The sequence below is a fragment of the Corvus cornix genome, chromosome 11 (assembly GCF_000738735.6).
Source record: "Corvus cornix cornix isolate S_Up_H32 chromosome 11, ASM73873v5, whole genome shotgun sequence".
NCBI lineage: Eukaryota > Metazoa > Chordata > Aves > Passeriformes > Corvidae > Corvus > Corvus cornix.
In genome coordinates this window covers 17,566,456-17,588,130 of record NC_046341.1, presented here as the reverse complement: position 1 = coordinate 17,588,130, position 21,675 = coordinate 17,566,456, and the positions used below count along the sequence as shown (strand labels likewise).

General features: G+C 43.6%; 1 protein-coding gene and 1 long non-coding RNA gene across 2 annotated transcripts in view; one reads left to right on the top strand and one right to left on the bottom strand.

Moving 5' to 3' along the window:
- Window positions 1-10,348: 10,348 nt before the first annotated feature.
- LOC109950969 lies at window positions 10,349-19,129 on the bottom strand. The gene is made up of 3 exons (XR_005602911.1): window positions 18,785-19,129; window positions 18,143-18,200; window positions 10,349-15,196 (listed from the first exon to the last, which is right to left on the bottom strand). It is a non-coding gene; the product is annotated as an uncharacterized LOC109950969 (long non-coding RNA).
- A 118-nt stretch (window positions 19,130-19,247) lies between these two features.
- CDH8 (cadherin 8) overlaps window positions 19,248-21,675 on the top strand; it is a 149,542-nt gene continuing 147,114 nt past the window's right edge. Inside the window, exon 1 of the mRNA XM_010396509.4 lies at window positions 19,248-19,825. The gene's annotated coding sequence lies outside the window, so the exon portion shown is untranslated. The remainder of the gene's footprint in view (window positions 19,826-21,675) is intronic.

The following is a 21,675-nucleotide window of genomic DNA, read 5'->3' as shown; positions in this document are numbered from 1 at the left end:
TCCTTGCCTGTGCAGGGGAACACAAAACAATGGGGAATGGGCTCGGGAAACCCCGTGTCTGTCCCCTCAGGGCCCCTCTCCCAGGGCCACATGGCAGGGGGAGGAGACCCCAACATTTCACCTGTTTATTTTTAACAAAAAGAGATTTAAAACTTAACACTGAAAATAAGTGGATAAACATAACAAGAACAGTTTTAAAACAAAACAAGCCGCCCTCCTGAGTCTTTAAATGTCCAAACAGATTCTCTGGAACATCTTAAGGCTGACAGAAGGGAGACTCTGAGCGTGCTTTGTGGAGAAACTGAGGCAGGAGAGGGTTTCTTCCATTTGTACCTGTTGGAACTCTAAACAACAATAGTTAATTTCTTCCCTCTCCCTCTTCATCCCCCACTTGGCATTGGAAAGGGATTTTTGGGGAAACAATTGGCAAAGGCATGGTTTTGTGATGGAAACCATGGGTGAAAAAACGGATCGGGAATACACTGGGGGTAATAGGATATAGGATAAAAGGGAAAGGTGGGATTAGGAAAGGGAGACTATAGGGGGGGTTATAATAGAGATATTGCCTAACATGACTACGATTTTTAGCATATATACTGCCTTTTACAGAAACACTGTCAGGCCTAGTGACCTCTGCTGCTTGTAACCCTCTTCTACCTTGCACCTCTATCTCCCAAGCTTGGTATGCATTTTTCAGGGTTATTCTATATAATAGCAGTTCTATGAATGAATATGTCTTCTTGGTTGTCACAACTTGTTATAAAACCATAATTTTGTTTAACATTATAACATTTTACTACTCCTAAAACCTTAGCTACGGTGATTTTTTCCTTTTTTCGAGTGGTTGCTGTTTTCTGTCTCACTGCGTTTTTGCCTTCTCTTTTGCTCGCTCCCATGCTGGAATTGCCAGGGCTGTCAGTGCTGCCGGGGCTGCTGGGGCTGCTCGTGCCTGCGCACTCTCCCAGGATCACATCCGGGGCCGGGCAGGCCAGGCCGGGCCGCGCCGCTCAGCTCCCCGCACAGTGCCTCTTCTGCTCTCAGCTGCGCTGCCTCTGCCTGGCGCCGCGCCCACGTCTTGGCCGGGCCCCCGAGCGGTGGCCCCCCTGCACCCTGCTCCAGCGCGCATTTCGGCAAGGCGCGGCTCTGCTCCGCAGCCATCGCCGCCAGCCGCCACCCGCGCACCGCCCCTCTCGGTTGGGCGCTCATGGGGCTCGCTCCACCACGCGCTGCGCGGGGCCGTGCGGGCACTGCTGGGTTGCACTGCTCCCGCCGCTCCTCGCTCCGCTGCCAACACTGCGGCTCGCGTGGCTCCGCCCGCGCGCGGGAACTGCCTCGCTGCTGCTTGCAGAGGGCTCGGTCCATGTGGGCGAGGCCATACGTTCCCTGAGCCAGGCTTCCCTTCGCCATGACAGAGCTGACATTGCTCAACAGTCTCGGTAATTAAATAATATTCACGAAAATATTCTTCCATCAGCATATATTTTGACTCAGAAATTAACTGTGTCCAAACAGTCTTCCAAAAGTCTTTGGTAGGAATTAAATCCCAAGAAATGTAGAAAAAGTTCTTAAACAACCATGAAAGGAAATGTTTCAGTTCCTTTTGAGCTTGAATTAAGCTAAAATTTACAAATCGTTGTTCAAGAATCTTTTCAAGTTTAAGATAAATGTCCATATGTGGCTCGGAGAGCCAAGAGTCTTTCCACAGTTCCTTCATAGTTTAGAGATGGAACAACAAAACAAAAACAAGAGGAATCGGGGATCGTTCTGCCCGCGTTCACTACCATTTGTTACAGCGTGGAAACTGCAACACGTGTATCAGTCAATGAGGCCCGTGGAAAAGAAATAGATATGGACCAATTCTTGATAGATGTTTCAGAGATGTTTATTTCTCCAGCTGCATGGCCGGGGCTCTGCTGAGGAACTGTCGCAATCACGGGACCCGAGGGTCTTTGCCCACACAGGGGAACACAAACCAACCAATGGGGAACGAGGCTGTCCAGGGGCAGGGAAACCCTGTGCCTCCGCCCCAGGGCCCCTCTCCCAGGAACACATGGCAGGGGGAGGGCCCCAACAGTCCCTCACTGAGGAAATGCTTTGTATTATACAATGGAGTTTAAAAAGCCACAAACTGATCTGGATTTGTGGTGCATAATTTCTAGTCATTTTTATGTATATTAATGTTAAATCATGTTCTTGATTTCCATAAATGACCCACATAACATGCCAAATTTCTTCTACGTTTTACACAGCCCTCGATTTTGATGAACAAAAATTGATAGGTATGAGATGAACAAAAGAATACTGATGACACATAATATAAGCCTTGATCTAAAGTTGTGAACTTGTCAGATGATCTGCCAAAAATGGATTATTTTCTAAAAGTTTGAAATATGGCTGAGAAGCCTGCTGACCATTATTCACAGCCTTTCATTTATTACATTGATGCTGTTAGACAAGTGATAATCATAGGCTTTAATTTCCTGCAGAACTGGGCATAGGTGTAGAATGCTTTATATCATTTAATATGCAAAAAACCCCTCAGATCAGAGAATGGAATTTATATCCGTGTCACTACAGGTTGTCTAATCTGACATGGATTGATATTAATACACTACATAAAACTGGAAATTTCCTAGACCTCTGGTATATCTTTGCATCCTTGATGGTCACACTTTCAAAAAATATCTCTGTGCAATTTCATGTCCATTTTCAGTACTATACATGCTGTAGTATTTTGCTTGATTAAATGCCCTATAATTTACTCTGAATCCAAATTCTCTTGTTCTTTACTCGAGCTGGATTGCTGAGATCTCTGGAGGGTTGCATAACTCATAAACTTGTTGATTCTCTTGTCTTTTTCTGCAGTTAGGAGTAACCCACAGCACTGTTCCCAACGTGACGGTCATCCAACATGGATAATGTTTTTTGCTATAGGTTTTTAGGTTCTATTTGAGTAGTTTTGTTTTCTTTTGCAAGAGATTAAAAGCTACTTGGTCCCCAGGGCATGGCTCCCCTGGCCCTGCTGAGTGCCTGAGCAGCTGAATGGAACTGATAATCTTTGGCATTTAACAATAGGTTAATTTTGCTCAGCTGCATATGGGGTTCCAAAAACAAAAGGTTTCCAAGGATTTTTTTTTTATGTTTTTGTGAAAAATATTTCATGCAAAATGTTTTAAGCTCAGCACCTTACTTCAAAGCAGCTTTTTCCTTCTGCAGGTTTACAGAAAACATTAGATTTCCTTCCTGTGTGTTTTTGTTTTGTTTTTTTAAATATTAAATATTCTCAAAAACATGAAAAACATGCTAAAAATATTTAAGGAAAAGTGTCAATTCAGCCTGGAGAAGAGGTGGTTTCTTAATTGTGGCTTTCCAGTCCCTGAAGGAGCTACAAGAAAGATGGAGAGAGACTATTTCCAAGGGCCTGGATGACAGGACAAGGGGGAATGGCTTCAAACGGCCAAAGGGCAGGGTTAGATGGGATATTGGGAAGGAATTGTTCCCTGTGAATGTGGTGAGGGATTCCATGCTCATAACAGCTTCATGGCCTTTAATTTATATTACCCAAGAATCTAACACAGTATTTTAACAAGTGAAACATTTTTCTGTTTAATGGGGTTTTTTTGGTGGACTAAGAGTATAAAAGGATCTGACTTCACGTTGTAGAATAGAACAGGCTATGCCTGTTTGTAAGTAAAATCTAATGTTTTGCATTTTAACAGGGAAGGAAATGAACAGTGGCACTAAAACCACATCTGCCAGAGCAAAGCCTAGTGGCAAAAGTTACCTCTCGTTACAGTGATGGCAGTATCCAGATGTCACACAGTTAGGGGCATTTGCTAAAATCTTTTTGAAGTAGGAACACCTGTGACCATCAAAAGTGATAAATATTAGATAATAAAATGCATTCCTGGTAGGTGCACAGTGTGACCAACACAGTCAGGGATAGAGCAATCAAATTCCCTCCACCTCCCCTCAAAATGCCTGCCTCTGTTTATTCCTATTTATATAGCGCTGAAGCTTTGAGGGTCTCTTGCTTTGCTTTTTGCAGCTATTTCATATAATGTCTACTATTGCATGGTTTCCCATTTGCTTTCCTGGGGTGTTCTGGGGTTTTTCGGGGGAGTTTTGCATTTGGTTTTGTTGTTGTTGTATGTTTGTTGTTGTTTTTAGACTGATATTCTGCAGGAGCAAAGTTCAAATGTCTGGAGTTTTAGATTTGGTAACCACTGGGAACTGAGGGTGTGTTTTTCTGTGCAGCTGCACATTTGCTTGGGGCCTGCTGGGTGTTGCCCGACTAAAAATAAGGAAATTTGTTGCACACATTGCCATGGGCTACGTTTAAGCACAAACATTTGAAATGTCATTCTGTGGTCTTTGCTCTCCTCGCTTTCAGTGAATCTGAAGCAGAGTTTTAGGCTATTGTGGAAGCAGAGCCTACAGCATGCCTGAGTTCTTTATTCATTTTAATATGACCTAAAGCAAAAAAAATCCCCAAACAACACAACAGATTCCTTTGTTTTGCAATGGACCATATAAGCTTGGCCACTTGGAATCCCTCCTTCTGGAGAGTTAACTGGAGCCATTCCTAGCTTGGATATGCTTTGCTTCCTCCATACAATTTGAAGCTGCTGGTAACTCCCTCTGTTCTCCAAAACAACAAAGAGGGCAGTAAAACACCATCCTCTTGCTGTGGAAAAAAAACATTGTCTTCTGTAATGGCACTGCTTTCAAACGTGCATTTTCAGTTCCAAGAGGATATTTAAGGTATCCTCTGAGTATCTGTGTTTAAATGGAAATGGGCACAATTCTGCATTTCAGGTGAAAAAAAAATATGATTACACTTAGTTTTTGAATAAAAATGAAATCACTTAGGTCTTTGCTGTATCAAAATCCACTGTTTCTGTTTGATGCATCGATAGTGACCTCCGGGGTTGCTGTTCTGCTTCTCAAGGGGATTTTGTCTCTGCTCTTTTGGCTGGACTCCAGGTTTGGATGACAATTTCAAGGTTACAGTTTGTTTATTTTTTTATCCAGAGACAGGGGAGATCAATCCTAATCTATAGAGAGACTGAGTCTCAAATGCCACAGAGCCAGAGGCTTGACCCTCAGAAGTGCTGAGCACTCGGAACTCGTGGGCTGTCATGTGGCACTTGGCACCTCAGGGGTCACACCTACCCCTGCCACCCTCTGCTGTGGCCTGGGAACTGAATTCGTCTCTCACTTTGCTTTCAGAGCAGGGCATTTTCTTCCAGTTTCTGTGGACTCAGTTGAATTCTGTCTTTCCAAGTAAAGTGGATAACGGCATTCGTGAGTTTTTCTTCATTCTCAAAGGTAATGTTTGAGACTTACTGGTTGTTTTCCTTTTATTCTTAGACTGTTTTCCACTAGTCTGTTCTACTCTTGCATGCTGTGATCCTTTGTTTTCTATGCCAGCTCTGAAATATAGAAAACCAGGCTACTGGTTCAGGCAGCAGCTCCTTTTTTAGGAACTAACCTTTGGTCTTTGGTGGACTTGAGGCAGTGCTGAAGAACAGAAGGCTCTACTGTTCTGGTGCTGTCAGCACCAGCAAAGAGAAACACAGACAAACTGATTCATTTCTTTCTACATCAAATTAATCCTGCAAACATTTACCTGTGGTCACCCAAGTGGAGGTCTCCCTCCACCTCCCCAGTGCTCTGTGACCTTTAGGAGTCCCAAAAGGAGGCTCGGTGCTGGTGACAGTCAAGAGATGTCAGCAGAACCTGAGTGAAAATATCCCAGCACAGCACTTCTCCAGGATGATTGAAATCCTATTTTTGGAGACGATAACATCATAACCTTTTAATTTTCCTTTCTATTTTTTTCTGGGTGACAGATTGACAAGGCTAAAGGATGAGGCTGTCTATTCATAGAGCAGGTTTGGCGTGGGCAGCAGCCCTGATTGTTCCCCACGCTGCCCTGCTGGTGTGAGCCCTGACCTCGGGAGCTGCTCCTGAGCCCAGGAGTGAGCCAGCAGTCCCGAGCCCTTCTCCTCCCAAGCCTGCCCAGGTGGCTGATGCTCAGTGGCAGAGCAGAGGTGGCTCTGCAGAGTAAACAGCTCCTCCCAGACATTGCATTGATCACTCACCAGCCGAGCTGCTCCGAGCTTGCACTTCCAAGCAACCATCTGATTTCCTGCCCCAGCAGGCAGGAAACCCTTTTCCCTCCTGTCTCCAAGCTTTTGTGCTTTTATCCACTGCGCACACTTCATATGGCATCCTTAAAATCCAGGAGTAGAATGTGGGTCTTCTCTCATGCAAAATCATTTTAACTATTACTAGTATAGTAAAAAAAAAAAAAAGAAAATGTATTTTTACAAGCTGTTGTTTATTTAATGTTTCTTTACTACAGACAGCAGGTCCTAACACAGGCTATGAAAAAGATGTGCCATAAATTATTTGATTTTTTTATCTTTGATGAGTAGTTCCCCTTCTCTAATCCTTATTTTCTGCACTGATGTTAGCACCATCTCCATTTGTTGCATGTGAAAGATAACACTCCCTGATAATGAAGATATTAGTCAGACAATTACCAGAATTGCTGCTTCTGAGTGTTTTATTATAGAAGTGGGGAGGGGGGAGGCCCTTGCAGCAAGAGATTTTGCACAGAGAGTGATTCTGCTGTCCCTGCTCTTGCTGGTGGGGATTCTCATCCACGGCCTCTGAGAATGAACAGCAATAAAGAAAATCCAGAACCAAGGTAGGATAATATCTAATAATTTCCTGAACGGACAAAGAAAGTTTTAGGGCAAATTTAGAAAGGTATTACTATCTCAGCTTTAATGATACAATACTTTATATTAATTTAAAATTCTTCAACTTCAAAATATTCTTGTGGCCTTCACTCTCAGCCCACACAAAGCTGCTAAGACAAGGTACCTTTCCAGGCTAGAAAGAGCCATCAGTCAGCAGCACACAATAGATATCAAAGACATCCCACTTCTAAAGGTATCATTAATACCAATGCAGAACAAAGTGCACTGCAGCTTTTCATGCCTCATCTGAAAGAAAACCACAGTCAATCCCACCTTGCCTAGCTGGGAAGGAGGAAGGGATGCATGCACTCTAAGGTTTCTCAAGGATGAGCACAAATTATGTCTGTTCAGGCAGTGTTACTTGGCTTTGTATTTGCTTATGGATCACTCCAGTTATTCCTTTAGGAAACAAAGCATTATACTGTCAGTCTTCGAAAATATGTATTGTTAACATTAGCTTTACTTTGCATTAAACATTTAAATTATATATGAGACGACTCAGGGTAAGGGTGTGCAGTGAACTGTGGTGGGGAGACTAGAAGTCTGTGTGAAGGCCCTACAGCTGTCCAAGCATGTCTGGGCTATAAAGGAAATTATAAACCCTGTCTTAGTCCCAGTGACAGTGGGCACTGACTTTTCAGAAGGAAGGTTGGCAAACCTCCCACTGAACCCTCTGGGCACATGGGTGTGGTTTGGAGGTGAGTGCTTGGGAGAACAGAGCCTGGGAATGATGCTGGGAGCCACCCACTCACCCTGAAGTGAACAGGAAGGGCAGAATTGCAAAGAGAAAGCTTCCTTAGCTGGGGAGTTCCAGCCCTTCTTTCTCTCCTGGCAGCATCATCACATATTCCCTATCTTTTCAAAAACACAGAGGATAAGGCAGGGGCCTTTCCAGAATGTGCTGTGGTAGATCCCTGAAACACACCCAGGTGAAATCTTGGTGGGCACCCAGCTGGAAGTGCTTGCCACGGCATTTTCCAACTTCCCGTCACCTTCTGGGCTGTACCTGTGCCGAGGCAGACAGCTTTACTCTGCATTTCAGTGGTGAGCCATTTGGACCCATGGTATGTATTTTATTCCTCATTTGTTCTGCAGATTAAGCTTTTTATTTGAGAGCATAGTGTCACTTTTCACTATTCTGTACCTTGCCAGGCAGAAACAGATGCCTTATTTGTGGAAACTTTAAAGCACAGTAAAACATAACACTAGTGGGAAGCTCTCATGTTATTTCTACAGCCTCCTGAGCCTTAGTTAAGTGAAGTGATAGGATATGACATGGCTTTTTTTTGTTTGTTTGTTTTTTTGGTAACTTTTCCAAATAAACAATCTCCTGAAAATAAGGTGTGACATTATTAGGCGGGTACTGAAGTGAAAGCTCAGTGCTTGTTTGCTTTGTAGCATTGTTTTACTTGTGCACTGAAAAGAAAGGAATACTGTGGCAATGTGAGTGGCAGCTACACATGATGGAATATGTGTTTATCCCTGTTTATGTTTGCAGCATCAGGAGCGCTAATTAGAAGACTCTATCTCCTGTGCAGTCCTAGCTGCCATATGTAAATAAATGTTACCTAGTTTGAGGTGAGTTATCCCATGTGTAAACAAGAAAACCAGACTTAGTTCAAGCTTTTTGATAATTCACAAGATTCTTTCACTAAGTTTGATTCGTACGATTCTTTAATATTCTGCACAGTATTTGGACTGCATAATGGCAGTACTCCTGCCAGCAACCCTATGCATCTGTCTACCAAAAAATAACATTTCTGTAATTACAGGATGGGTGATGATGGATAGAGGAGTGGGAAATGCTGAGGGACAGCAGGAAGACAATCATAGCAACAAAACACACAATCCACTGAAGTCAGAAGAATATTACAAAAATAAACAAGACCTTGTGGGAATTAGATCAGAATAAGTATTACTGTGGTAAACAGAAAGAATGGCTTAACTGAAAAGCACAATAACTAAGCAGAGAGGGCCTCAGAATTTTGTGTGCTTGCAAATGAAGAGAATTTCCACTAAAGCACCATTAAACTGTAGCCTCTGATAAACCTGCAATGCTGATGAGTTAGATTTGTCACTGTTTGCCATTTGATTTTAATCAGTGTTACTGCGAGTGTATGTAAAACCTGGGTTTTCAGGGGAAAGCTGAGATGGGCAGACTACCTGGCTGTGGGGTTTGTGTGCACAGCCAAGGCAGAAAAGGTGACTGGAGCACACTGAAGAGATAAAAATGCTGCTTTGAAGTGCCATAACTGGAGGGAAACATTAAAAGTTTTGGAGGTGTGCTAGAAAAAGAAACTTCTTTCTGGTAGGAGTGCAATGCTATGGGCTGAATTTGGGTTGATGCAGAAGCTTTTTGCTCCAACTCTTCTTCTGTTTGTAGAATAATTACAAAAATCTAGGGTGAGAAGAATTAATGTTGAGAAAAGAATCTGTGACATCCCTAGAGGGATGATGGGAGGTTGTACCCCTTGCAAAGTGTGCACCCCGCAATCCTTTGCTATCAAATTGACCCTTTCTGTCATTTGCAAGGTGTGTATTTCCTGAGTGTTGTGGGTTTGACGCTGGCTAAAAGCACCAGGTACCCACAAGAATCATAACAAAGGGTTCATGATTTGAGATAAGGATTAGGGGAAAAAAAACACTCTAAGGCAAAACAGGTTCAAAACTTAAACAGTATAAAGAAAATTTATTCTTAACATAATTAAAAGTAAAAAGGGCAATGAGAACTAAAATAAACCTTTACAACACTTATTTTCTTCCCAGTCCCTCTCTCTTTCTCACTGACCGTGCAAGGAGGCAAAACATGGGGTTTTGGTTGGTCTTTCACTTCCTAAAAATCTTTCTTCAGTACGCTTAGGGAAAGGAATTTCTTTCTTTTGCTGTGCCGTGGGATCCTTCCCACAAGAGATAGTTTCCTGCAAATTTCTTAGCATGGCCTTAATTATCACAAATTGCAGTCCTGCTCGACCTGCTGTAACATGAGTCGCTCCCACAGGCCAAGCCGTCTTCCCAAAACTGCACATCGTGGGTTGTTTTAGTTCATGGGGTTTAGTCTTTTAAGGATAAGCTGTTCTAGTTTCGAAGCAAGGGCTCTCTTTCTCTGTTTCTGGAAGCAAGACTCTTCTCTCTCTGTTTGAGTTCCTCACTAGATTACAGCTTTTCAGCATCCACTCGCTCCAGCGTGAGCACTTTTCCTCATGGGCTGCGAGTGGTCCTCTGCACCCCCCATGCACTTCATGAATTACAGGGAAAAACAGTTTGTTGTATTATGGTCCTCACCACGGCTTGTAGAAAAAAATTCAGCTTCGACACCCAGGGCACCTCCTCTCTCTCGTTCTTTTCACTAACCTTGGTGCTTCCCTGTTGGTTGTCCTCATGTGTATTCATTTTTTTCTTCTTCTCTGACTTGGAAGAAAATTGTTGTCAAGTTCTATCAATTGAAAGGTTCTTATAGAGCTTCATGGCATTGAAAAGGTTGATCTCGTTTGCTCCGTGTCAGGGAATTGTCATGTTTTCGTCACTGGCCACATGGTCCCCACCAGCACCACAGGGGCAGCCCCAGCACACTGGGCCCGGGGCTTCTCGGAGTCGGGTTGCTTGGGAATGCAGCCCAAAGCGGGTGGTAAACTCCATCTAAGGCTAAATACCGGCACGAGACCGATAGCCAACAAGTACCGTAAGGGAAAGTTGAAAAGAACTTTGAAGAGAGAGTTCAAGAGGGCGTGAAACCGTTAGCGGCCCCCCGGCCCTGCCTGGATGGCCCCAGTGGCTGCCTTGCCACCCCTCAGAAGAAAAAAAAAGAATGCCTGCTTTCTTTTCCCTACTTAAATATGTAATCCCAGAGGCGTCACCAACTTCTCTAATCGGGCTAGCAACCTGCCTATCATCAGAGCCTTCAGCAATTGGCTCTGTGCTGGACACGGTAGAAGCTTCCACTAGTTTCATCTTTCAGAACCTGCTCCTGTGGCTTCCTCTGCCCACTAAAAAAACTACACTGTTTTAAACTAACACAATGATGATTCCCTGGGAGTTCCCAAGTGCTGCTTTCACCCCTGTGTCCTGTCAGTGGCGGGCGCGATACTCGATGGGATGCTACAAACATGGACAGAGGCAAGGCTTATCTGTGCTGGCTTAACTCAGTTCATCAGCACAGAGAGAGCCAAGCTAGGCCTAAAAAAGAAGAACATAATTAGAAAAATGCATGGCAAAGAAACAGCCCCTCACAAGCCCATGCAGGAGCTGAGGCTCGTGGAAGTACAGATTGTTCTCTTCTGAGAGTTGACCTTGAGTTGAAGAGGTAACATGGCTCCTTTCTCACTTTTTCTGTATTTGCATGGCTATAAAAAAACCCCAAAAAGCCCTTCCATTTTTTTTTCCCGTATCTTAAAGGGATTTTACTAATGTAATAGATAAAAAAGAAATATGTTAAATAAAAACATTTATTAGAGGACATAATTTTAAATATTTAATGATATAATTAAGTCTTATTAATGTAATAGTCTTTATTCTTCAATTTAAAAATTCACAAGGTTAATTTTCCTTTCATCTTTATTATGCAATGTTTGCCACAATTATTTGTTATATATTCTTATAAATATTTGATGAATATTAGAGATTTTAATTTAAATAAAAATATAGGTCATCTTTTACCACAGTAACTCTGGTGTTAAGCTGGAATTAGTGAAATTAGCACAGCAGTGAGTCAGGCCCTGCTATTCCTCCAGTTATCCCAGGGCTAGCTTCTTTGACTGGAGTTATCCATGGAAAACACACCTTCTACTACTCTCTCTTTAAAGGCTTGCAAAGAATCTGAGGATCAACAAGCTGAGGATCGGTCACATCATTTTCATGTTGCCTCCTCTGGGGGACATTAATTGCACCATCTCAGTCTCAGATACTTATTCACTTGATTTTACTGCATTTGACAATAAAAAACACCTCTGAGCATTGGTAAATGAATTTAGAATATATTTCAGGAGGTACTTACTTGATTCATTAAATTACTGGCATTAAACCCAGTTGTTTTGAGTAAAATTATGCTACCTCTATATGCTCTGGCTTTTCAGCTCCTTACTGAAGAAGGAAAGTCCTCCAGCATTGAGTCCTGTGGATTTAAGTGATTGATGTTCTCCTTCATTAGCAGTATTTCTTACATATGCACCAGAAATATTTTAGGGGAAATGGTTGCTTTGCTTTACCACAGTATTACGATTTTTTTTTTTTAAGATCAGTCTGCCAAACTACAATGTCACTAGCTGCTGAAAAAATCACTTTATGGGCAATATGTTGACTTACCTTCTTAATTAAATAAAGAAACAAACCAGAACTCTCTGGAGAAAAGTACTTTGAAATAAGCATATACTCCTAATCTGTCACTGCATTCAGAATGGAAAAACAAATACCACTTGAGCTAGCAGCCTAATTTCAGCTTGTGCTGCTATTAGATTTGGGTTATGAGGTGTGCAAAAGTACCTTTCGGGGAGTTTCTTCAGGTGGCATATGCTGAAACCTGGGGCTTGTGCTACTTTCCCTTCCATTAGTAACCATGGCTCCCTCTGGATTGCTCACCTGCTGTAATTGTCACCTCACACGGACCTAAGATCTGTTTCTCCTCCAGATAAGGAAGGCACTTCATGAAGAGCTGGGCTAAACTTAAGGGATTTATTATCTTCAGGACAGAGGTGGCAGAATGCTGTCCATTTTTCAGGCATCCATTTTACAGCAAGAAGCTGCCCTTGCCACTGACTGGCTTTTCCCTTTCCTGCTGTTCTCCTGACAGCCAGAGCAGGTGTATTTGCTGCTGCTGTGAGAGCAGGTCACTCTTATCCCTGCAATGATGAGGGCTGAACACACCTGAGGAAGTTTACTCAAATCTGCTGGAAATGAAGGCAGTTTATTCACCCAGATCCCTGCCAAGACCTGTCTAACCTTGATGTACTTTAGCTCTGTACTTGCTCTAAATCATGAGAGCATCTATTCCAGCATTGTTTCTGGAATAACTCTCGTTGTTGTGTTACTGTTACCACAGTACCTGGATGCAGCATTGCTGTAATAATAGGTTAAAATAGGGCATTATATGTTAGAAAACCATGTATTGGCAAAGTGTGGTGCTTAGCTCTGTCCTGTTCGCCTCCTATGGATGTTAAACTGCACCAGAACTGTGTGTTCTCTGCAGAATGCATAAGGAACAGTCAGGGTACAAAAATTACCTTTCAGCAAAGCCAAGCTGCTAAGCAGGGAAGAAAGAGTCCAAGCTGGCAAACGGGAAACAATCCTGTGTGCTTCTCTCAGCACCTCACTTGGAAACCACAAGTCTGCCACCACAGCCCAGCTCAGAGATAGGGATAATGACTCTTTCCACTTATAGGAAGTCCTACTGATTTTACAACTCATAAAAAATTCAATTCTCTCACCTTGTGTAGCATATCCCTGTTATAGGCAACCATTTCATCTCTCCTGGGATCCACCCATCCCTCTTACCTCAGCTTTCAGAAGTCCATTAGAAATCTGTTTTGTTTAGAGTATGCTTAAGCTTGCTATTATCTTGGAATTTTATGGTAAATCCTGCCTGAAAGTGAATACTTGCCTTCAAGGTCAGGCCACAGTGAAATGAGGAGTGGGGAAAAACTCTTCAATGGTTCTCCCCAAAACTAACTCATTTGTGCAGTGGAGAAAGTTATGTGGGGAACTCAAGTCTGCTTTTTAAATGAAGGGGAGCCCTTAGAAATAAGATTAAATAAGTTAAACCTAATTAAAGTTATTATTTAAACTTATAAATAAGTTAAACTCCCTCTTGCAGGTACACTGATAGTTTTTAATTCTTTGTTCTTGGAGCTGCAGCTGGTAATTCTCTCTCCACACTTTTGTCTCTCAACATCCTCTCACTTCTCCTCCTCTCACTGTTCTTTGGTGTCAGGCAGCCGCTGCACAGAACTTGCTCTCACTGACAGACAGGACTGGATTTGCCCAGCCAAGTGATGCCAGAATTTTGAGGGAGCACATGAGCACTACAGGACAGATGAGAACACACAGAACTTGTTACACGTGTGCCCCAATATTATTTTATTTATATCCATTTAGAATTGCCTGCTTTCTAAACTGTGGGCAAAAAGTACTTTTAAAAGCCTCTAGAAGCATAATTAGGAGGTTTGTTGTTAATCTTGTTCTAGGGTCATGTTTTGTTGATGAATATGGTAATTTCCTTTTGCAGAGAGAAGACTGTTATTTGGGTTCTGATAACACCAAAAACTGTTTGTACTTTGACATTTGCACAATGCCCAAAAAGAATTACTGAGTTTCATTTAACTTATACCTCTGAGAATAAAAATCTGACAACAATGGGAGTGATTTGATTTTGCATAGGGGAGATAATTCATTTATAGCCACAAGATTAATGCAGCGAACGTTGAATTTCTCTTTCCTCTGAAAGAAAAGCAGTGTTACATATTACTTTGGGATTTAGAGTAGTAGCTGTTAGGGAAAGAAAAAGGGAAAAAAATTATTTTAACCTGCTTAATTACTGCACACTAGAGGGCACTTGAGGTAGAGCAAACAATATTTGCACAGCTCCTGCGACCGATCCCGTTCCTGACGCTCAGGAGGCAGAGTGAAAACACAGCAAAAAATTAACTTCCCAAATTGCATCCTGTAAAACTTGTATCCTTCTGTACATTAATGTACAAAAAACCCCCCAAAAACGGTTGAACGCCTTGCTGGATATAATTTTCTTTTGTCTTCCTCCCAGTGTTTGATGTACAAAAGGAATAATTGTTTTTCTAATAGCCAACCTGACAGCAACTAGTCAAAATTGCAAACAATGCCCAAGGAATAATAAAACCTGATAATGTATTGCTATTTTTATGCACTCCACAATATCATTGGTTCAAAAGGTACATATATTAGTAATTGGGGGGTTTATATTTTATAATCTCTGGAGAGTGGAAGAAGCTCAGAGTTAGTTGTGTTTTATAGTTCTAAATGGAGTGTTTGGGGATGGGAAAGGCTATGCTAAGGGCCCACAAGCCCAGGGCTGCTGTTGGCTTAAACCTTTGTTTTTGTCTGACAGGACAGACCTTTCCTTGGGCTGGAGGAGGAATTTGAACGGTTATAGGAATGTGTTTGTCCAGTTAAAGCAAAAGTAACATCAAAATCAGTGCATCCATTTCTTCTCACGTCACAAGTAACACGGGAATGGAGTTGGATTAGATGCCTTTCTCAGAAGGCCAGACTTGTAAGGAAGGATTTTTGAGTGGTTGAGAATCACTTCTGTCAACTTATGGCAGCTGCTGCTCTTTCTCCAATGGGGCTTTCCAAGCTTTCTGTTCCAGTGTTGGATATTGAATTTTAACCATGTGTGATCTCTGAAGGAATCTGGCATTCCTTTGCAAATCCCTCACGTCTCTCAGGCTTTCTAGCCTTGTCTGTTAAAATGTAAACAGAAATTTCTTTCAGAGGGAAAAAATTGAAACCAAACCTATCCCAACCCTGTACCTTTATCTCACAGGCTGCTAGTATCATTTCCCTTGTTTTAATCTATAGGATCACTTGTAAGCACTATATAATGGATTTTTTTTTTTTTCAAGTTACAGATGTCTTCAGTGACTTCCCAAACACAGGAGATCATTATTTTTCCTGATAACCAACTTGTGATAACTGTATACAAGCAGGTTTTAAAGGTTGCAAGACAGTGATAAGAACATGTTGTAAAGGCAATTATGTCTCTGTGCTGGCACGGGGAGCTGATAAAATGCATATTTTATTCAGAAATGTTCTGGACTTAAAATAAACCTTCTTGTTTCTTCTTATGGAATGTTAATTCTAGCATGCAAAGCAAACTAAATTAGGGAATAATCCCTCACATAATTTGAGCAAAAGGTGCCAATGATGTAGAGTGGGTATTGCCTAAGAAAACAGCATTTAATGTGTTTAAAGCTTTAATGGAACAATGGCAGGTGACACCACTAGTCCATAAACTTGCTTTAGTAACTTTCAAATCAGCTATTAATTTCTTATTGCTTTGAAGTGGCATTTTTGTGGCAATCCCTGTAAGCAAAAGTAGCTTGCAGTAAAGTCATTTATCTTGATCAAGCAATTCACTCTGGACTCATTAATTGCATGTAATTTTGGATCAGGCTCTATTTTACATATTAAAAACTGAAATCAGCTACTAATGCTTTGAGGGAAATATCTCACTGGTAGGTGATCTGATGGAATAAAATGTGAATATAAGGAATTAGTACAGTGGTTTCTTTTCCCCTCTCAAGCCCTGACTTTGGCATTGTTATTTAAATGAGATGACCCCTAACACTGACTCCAACAGTGGCCCTGGCAAGGCTGTGCTGTGACTGAGCTGCCCCTGAAGAGCTCATTTCAAGCCACTTCTATTGAGTATTTTTTAAGAAGTAAGGTCTAAACTCTCTGTCTTCAGGAAACAGTTGCTCACACTGCTGAGGAACGAAGAATTAGATGATAATCAACAACTGTTTTCACAAAAACATGAAAGTGAGAAAAGATGGTGGAATTCCATTATGTCACATGGTGTGATAGATATTTCCTGTCTGTATATGCATGGGAAGTCACATTGGGGTTTTAATCCTTCTTACTCTTAAAAGGAAAGCAATATGGAAGAAAATCTCCTGGTTCTCTTGCAAGCAGAGGTTAATTTTTTTCCCCAATTCTCCATCACAACTAGTCAAAAAATCAAACAAAAACAACCCCAAAAAACTAAAACCCACCTAAGAGAAAAAAAAAACCCACAAAAACAAACAAAAAAACCCCAACTAAATAAAATAAAAAAGTAACCAAAAAATACCACAAAAACAAGATGAAAAATAACCCCAAAATAAGAAAACCAGCAACCAACCCATACCACAAGCCAATACATTTTGGAAATATTCTGTTTTGTTGTTTTTTTTTTCCTGATCCCAAAATTTAATACCAAAAATTGCATTCCAGTTTGATCCAGGATGCATTCAATCACATGCATTTTTTAGATGACTTCTTTCTTCAGTACAGTGATTAAACTAAAAATCTTCATCCCATTGCAATTGGAGTAAGAGCTGCTTTTTGCTTAAAAAATGAAATGGCCATTTAGAAGATAGAGGAATAATCTTCCTTGTAATATTTATTTAAGAGGAAACAGTTTCTAGCCAGCATATTCATCAGTGTTATGCAATAGTGTGTGTATATATATCTCACTATGATAAATATCATTAAATCATTTCATCTGGATAGGATGCAGAAAGTTGCAAATGTTCCTTTGCTTTTCCAAGCTTATTTTTACATTAGTTTTAATCCATACACTTCCTCCTGTCAAGATTTACTCCATCATCTGAAAGGCTTTCCAGCAGGGGAATCCATGGATGGCATAATCCATTTTAACAAGACACTTACCATCCTCTCCTACAACCTGAGGATAAAAGAGCACAGCTTTTGCCCTGGTAATTTCCAATTGCAAGAAAGGTCACGTAGAACAAATGGCACAAGTCAAAGGTTGGAATCAAAACAAAAAACTAAACTTTAAAGCTGCACTTGGAGGTACAACCTCTACCATTAGCTTTCTTCCCACATACAGCTGTGCTGTCTGTTTAAAGCTGGGACACGAGGGATCTTATTAGGAAGAACTTTTATTCTTGGTTTCTTCCATCAGGTGTTTTTTTAATAGAAATTAAAACCAGGTGTGCAACCACTCTTACTGAAACCTTAAAAAAGTTTGAAAACTGACATTAATTGTCACGAGTAAAGCCAGGCTTAGCATACTCATGCTTTCCTTGTGACAAAAATCTGTATTTTCACTGTGTTGTTTGGTTGGTGGAAGGATGGGGGAGAAAAGTACCCTTTGCCTCAGCAGAACCCCAGGTAAAAGGAAGCCACATTTCTGTCTATTGCACAGCCAAGTGTTTTGTATTTCCCTCAGGGCTCTCTGCCTGCTTCAAGTATTGTGTATTTTTATATCCATCCTCCAAGGAATTCTCCCAGGCTCACAGCTTGGCAAGTAAACGCTTGGACTGAGGGAAGGAAAGAGGTAGTTGGATGATTCTTCATTGACCTTGAAAAATGGCACATTCTGGGTGCATTTTGCTACATTCCCATCAGTTTGAGACTTTTCAGGAGGAGGATTTGTGCAAGAAATGCACCTGTTACCTGCAATAGCTTGCATTTAGCTAAGATAAAGTAGAGCAAGTAGCAGCTACACATGGAGGGTCTCATGCACTGTCTTACACGTGTGCATGCACGGATAGTATCAGCATGGAAAATGAGATTAACAGTCACGGAACTAAATTATATGGAATTCTTACTAGGTAGAGGAATATTAGGGTCCACTTTCTGCAATCCTAGGTAGATCTTCAACAAAGTAGTCATCTTACCTTTTGCTTAAGGTGGAGAGGCTTTCAGGCGCTCTGAATGAGGTTCAGATGACCAGCCCTTTAAAAATAAAGTTGAGCAATGAACCAGCAATGTACTATAGAACCACACAGCATGTTCATTTCAACCACAACGTCGTACTGGTCAAGGAGAGCTGGAGAAGGAGGATGGAATTGAGTGCAATTAAGCTTCCCCAACAGCACTAGCTCAGTGTGGAACCAGTCCTCCATTTTAAGAGTCCCTACCTGTACCTGACCACATCGACACCTTGTGCTCTTACCCCTCCCCTTTCGGCAAACATCAAACCTGGGGAAGATTCAGAGCTATGATGTATTATTAAAAATAATACATTTAATCTGCCAACAGACAGTCCATGCAATATGAAAAGGAGAAAAGCTCAATGGATGAGGAAGGTGGGCAGGGGATGCCAGTGGCCTGTCCCTCGCAGGGTGCTGGCCGTGGTTTTTATCTGCCTCGGATGGGACGAGCCCCCTCCAGCTCTGTAAAGCCAAAGGCAGGTGAGGATGCCCAGTGCTGCCCTCCATGAGCCTGCACCCGGCGCTCCAGCAGCCGGGGCTGTGCAGGATCCCGGCGCCGTCCGTCACAAAGAGGATTTGGGAACGGGGCGAGGGTCAAGGACTTACTGCGCGGTGCTGCCTTCATCCAGCTCCCGCTGCGCGGAGCTCGGCTGGCGCTGCCCTGGGGCTGCTCCGCGCAGCGCCCGAGGCTACCGAGGCTGCGGAGAGCCTTGAACCGCCGGCAGCTCTCCGGAGCGTCTTGGGAAAAGCGTTTTAAAGGATGCCCTCCCTGTCCCCGGGGCTCCCGCCCGCAGCGCTGGCACACGGAGATGAGCGGCTGCCCGCGGCCCCTCGGGGTGCTGCCGCATCCCCTCCTCATCCCTCTCCCGGCCCCCCCTCCCGGCGGGCATCCCCCTGAAGGACGAGGGGTCTCCTCCTCGCCGGCGCTCCGGGCACGTCCCAGCCCCGGCGGGCGCGTCCCCGGTGGCCCCGCTCCGGGCCCGGCCCCCCCGCCCCCGGGTCCGCCCGGTGCCCACCCCCGCCCGCCCTCCCTCCATCCCGCATCCCTCCCTCCGTCGCTCCCGGGCGGCCGGAGGAGATGCCCCGGCGCGGAGTTGGCGGCCCGGGTGCCCGGCACGGCCGCGGGGAGCGAGCGGCGCCGCCGCCCCTGGAAAAGTTGTGTGCCTGCCGGGGGGAAGGCGGGCAGCGGAGGGAGGGGGAAAACCACCACCCCAAAGTGCTTACACGAATTTCCCAGCGCTAGACCTGCCTCCGAGATCAGCCCAATAAGAGCTGTCAGGGGAGGCTCCCGGCTCACTTTTCCACATCGCTTCACAGTTACGTTTGGCAGGCAGGCAGGCACGATAGTGCGCTCAGCCCCGGAATTAGCGGATTTATTTGGAATATCCCTGCTTTCCTGGAGACGTGCGGCTGCCGCTGGCTTGTGCGACGGGAGAAATTAATAACTGCACTCCGGCATGCAGGCACAGCGACCCGGGAAGCCCAGCAACCAGCGGCTCCGCCAGCATCGGCAGCCTAGGAAAGCATGAGAAGAAAATCTGGAGAACCCTGCCTGTTCCCAGGGACTGGCTGATGTTTTTTTACCTCATCCTTTCAATCCGTGCGTGAAGTGGCTGTGGGCGAGCGGCTCCCTTGCTCCTTGAAAGAGTGAGTATTCATTTTATTCAGACAATTTGCGGCTGGCTGGCAGAGGGCTCTCTCTCTGTGGGTTTCTGGCTGACTTGGGCTCTGTGTGCGTGCGAGGTGCGCTGGGCGAGCGCCTTCCTCGTCCATAGGTGCGGTATTAGGCTGAACCGGGGTGCTTCATTAAGTCGGATGTTTGCAAATTGCCGATAATGAAAATGTCGTAGGATGCTTATTAGTATTTTATTATTATTATTATCATTATTCTCTCGGGAGAAGAAGTGGTGGTAATTGTATTTGTCTTCCCGCTTGTCGGTGGTTTTTTTTTGGGGAGGTTATTTTTCCTTCCGTTCTACAACCCTGCTTTAAAGGATCAGGAGGACTTTGGATCACAGAGGGTTGCTTCTAAGGCTGACGAACCCGTTTTTTCTCCTTGTTTTCTTATTTAGTACAATAAGTCTCTGGGCTATTTCACTGTGTTGAATAGATGCAGGGCTGCATTCATGCATTGAAATAGATTGCAGTTTTCGTGCTGAGAATAAAAATCACCCACCAGCCAGATATGTAAATGAGGGAGGAGGAGGCTGGAAGAACCTTGAGGGGGGGAAATCCCCCTGATTTATCATCACCTTCCCTCCCCCCCCAAAGATTTGCACCCCCTAAGTAAGCAAATAAATAGGAATGGCTTCATAGCTTCCTTTCCTACTTTGAGAGAGGAAAGCATCCCATAATTGCTGCTCTTCTTCTTATAAAGCTGCGATGGGGATGAATCTGTGGCCATAACTAGCCAGGAGTCATCCCTGTCCCACAAGTTGTTTTTCTTCCCGTCCTTTGGCTGACTAAACAGAGGATGCACCCAGCTGAAACTTGGGAGAGGGAGAAAGCCCCTTAGCCCCAGCCACTCATTTGCTGCCTCGCTGCCAAGGCTCCCAGAGCAGAAATGCAGGAGCCTGTGGCCCCCTGAAGCTGCTGTTCCACTAAACGCTTCATCTTCTCTTTGAGGAAGGCAGAGGAGGAACACATCCTTCTATTCTGCTTGGCTCCAGTATGTGCTGGGTAGCAGCATCCCAGTCGGGAGCCCCGAGCCGCCAGACAGCATCCCTGCTCGGCAGCACCAGCGCCGGGCTTGGCTGGGAGGCACTGCAAGGCTCCAGCACAGAAGCCTGTGGCAGTTTCTAGGTGGGTAATATAAAAGAGATTAATTCAAATCCTTGTTTAGACTCTGCCTACCGCCATGAAGGTGACACTACTTAACACAGGCAGGAATTCCTTTGCGGTTCGTCGCCGTTCGGTCATGTCTTGCATTTGTCTCAATTCAAACAGTTTGTGTTTAGTAGCAGACTAAATAGAGTGGAATCAATCCAAGCTGGCGTTGAACGGCGCTGCACAAACCTGCTGGCGTTGCCAACAGGTATCAAACTGTACCCTCGCTCTCCTCCCTTTCAGACAGGCACAAACACACACACTCTGTTTCATGCAAACGAGTCTGGCTCTTTCCTCTGAAAGGAGAAGAAACACTCATACAACTTTTATAAAGGCTGACACCTCTAAGCAGCCAACTTGATCACATAAACGGTTCGCCCGTCGTGGCGCTGGGTATCGCAGACAGGTGTTTTTGGGAGGCGCTGATTGCAACTACTCAAATAAACGTTCACTGTTTATTGTTTCCAATGTAACAGGTTAGCGCTTAATGGAAGGGAAGTTAACAGCTGCTCACTTCAGTTTCAATTAAAGAATAGAGCTGATAACTCCCAAAGCTATAGATAAAAATCCTCTTAACTTCATTCACTCTCTTTTGGAAATTCTTCAAGAGTTTCTCCGCAACAAGGATAAGGAGAAATATGCAGTGCTCTTGTATGAATGGTATTCCTCCT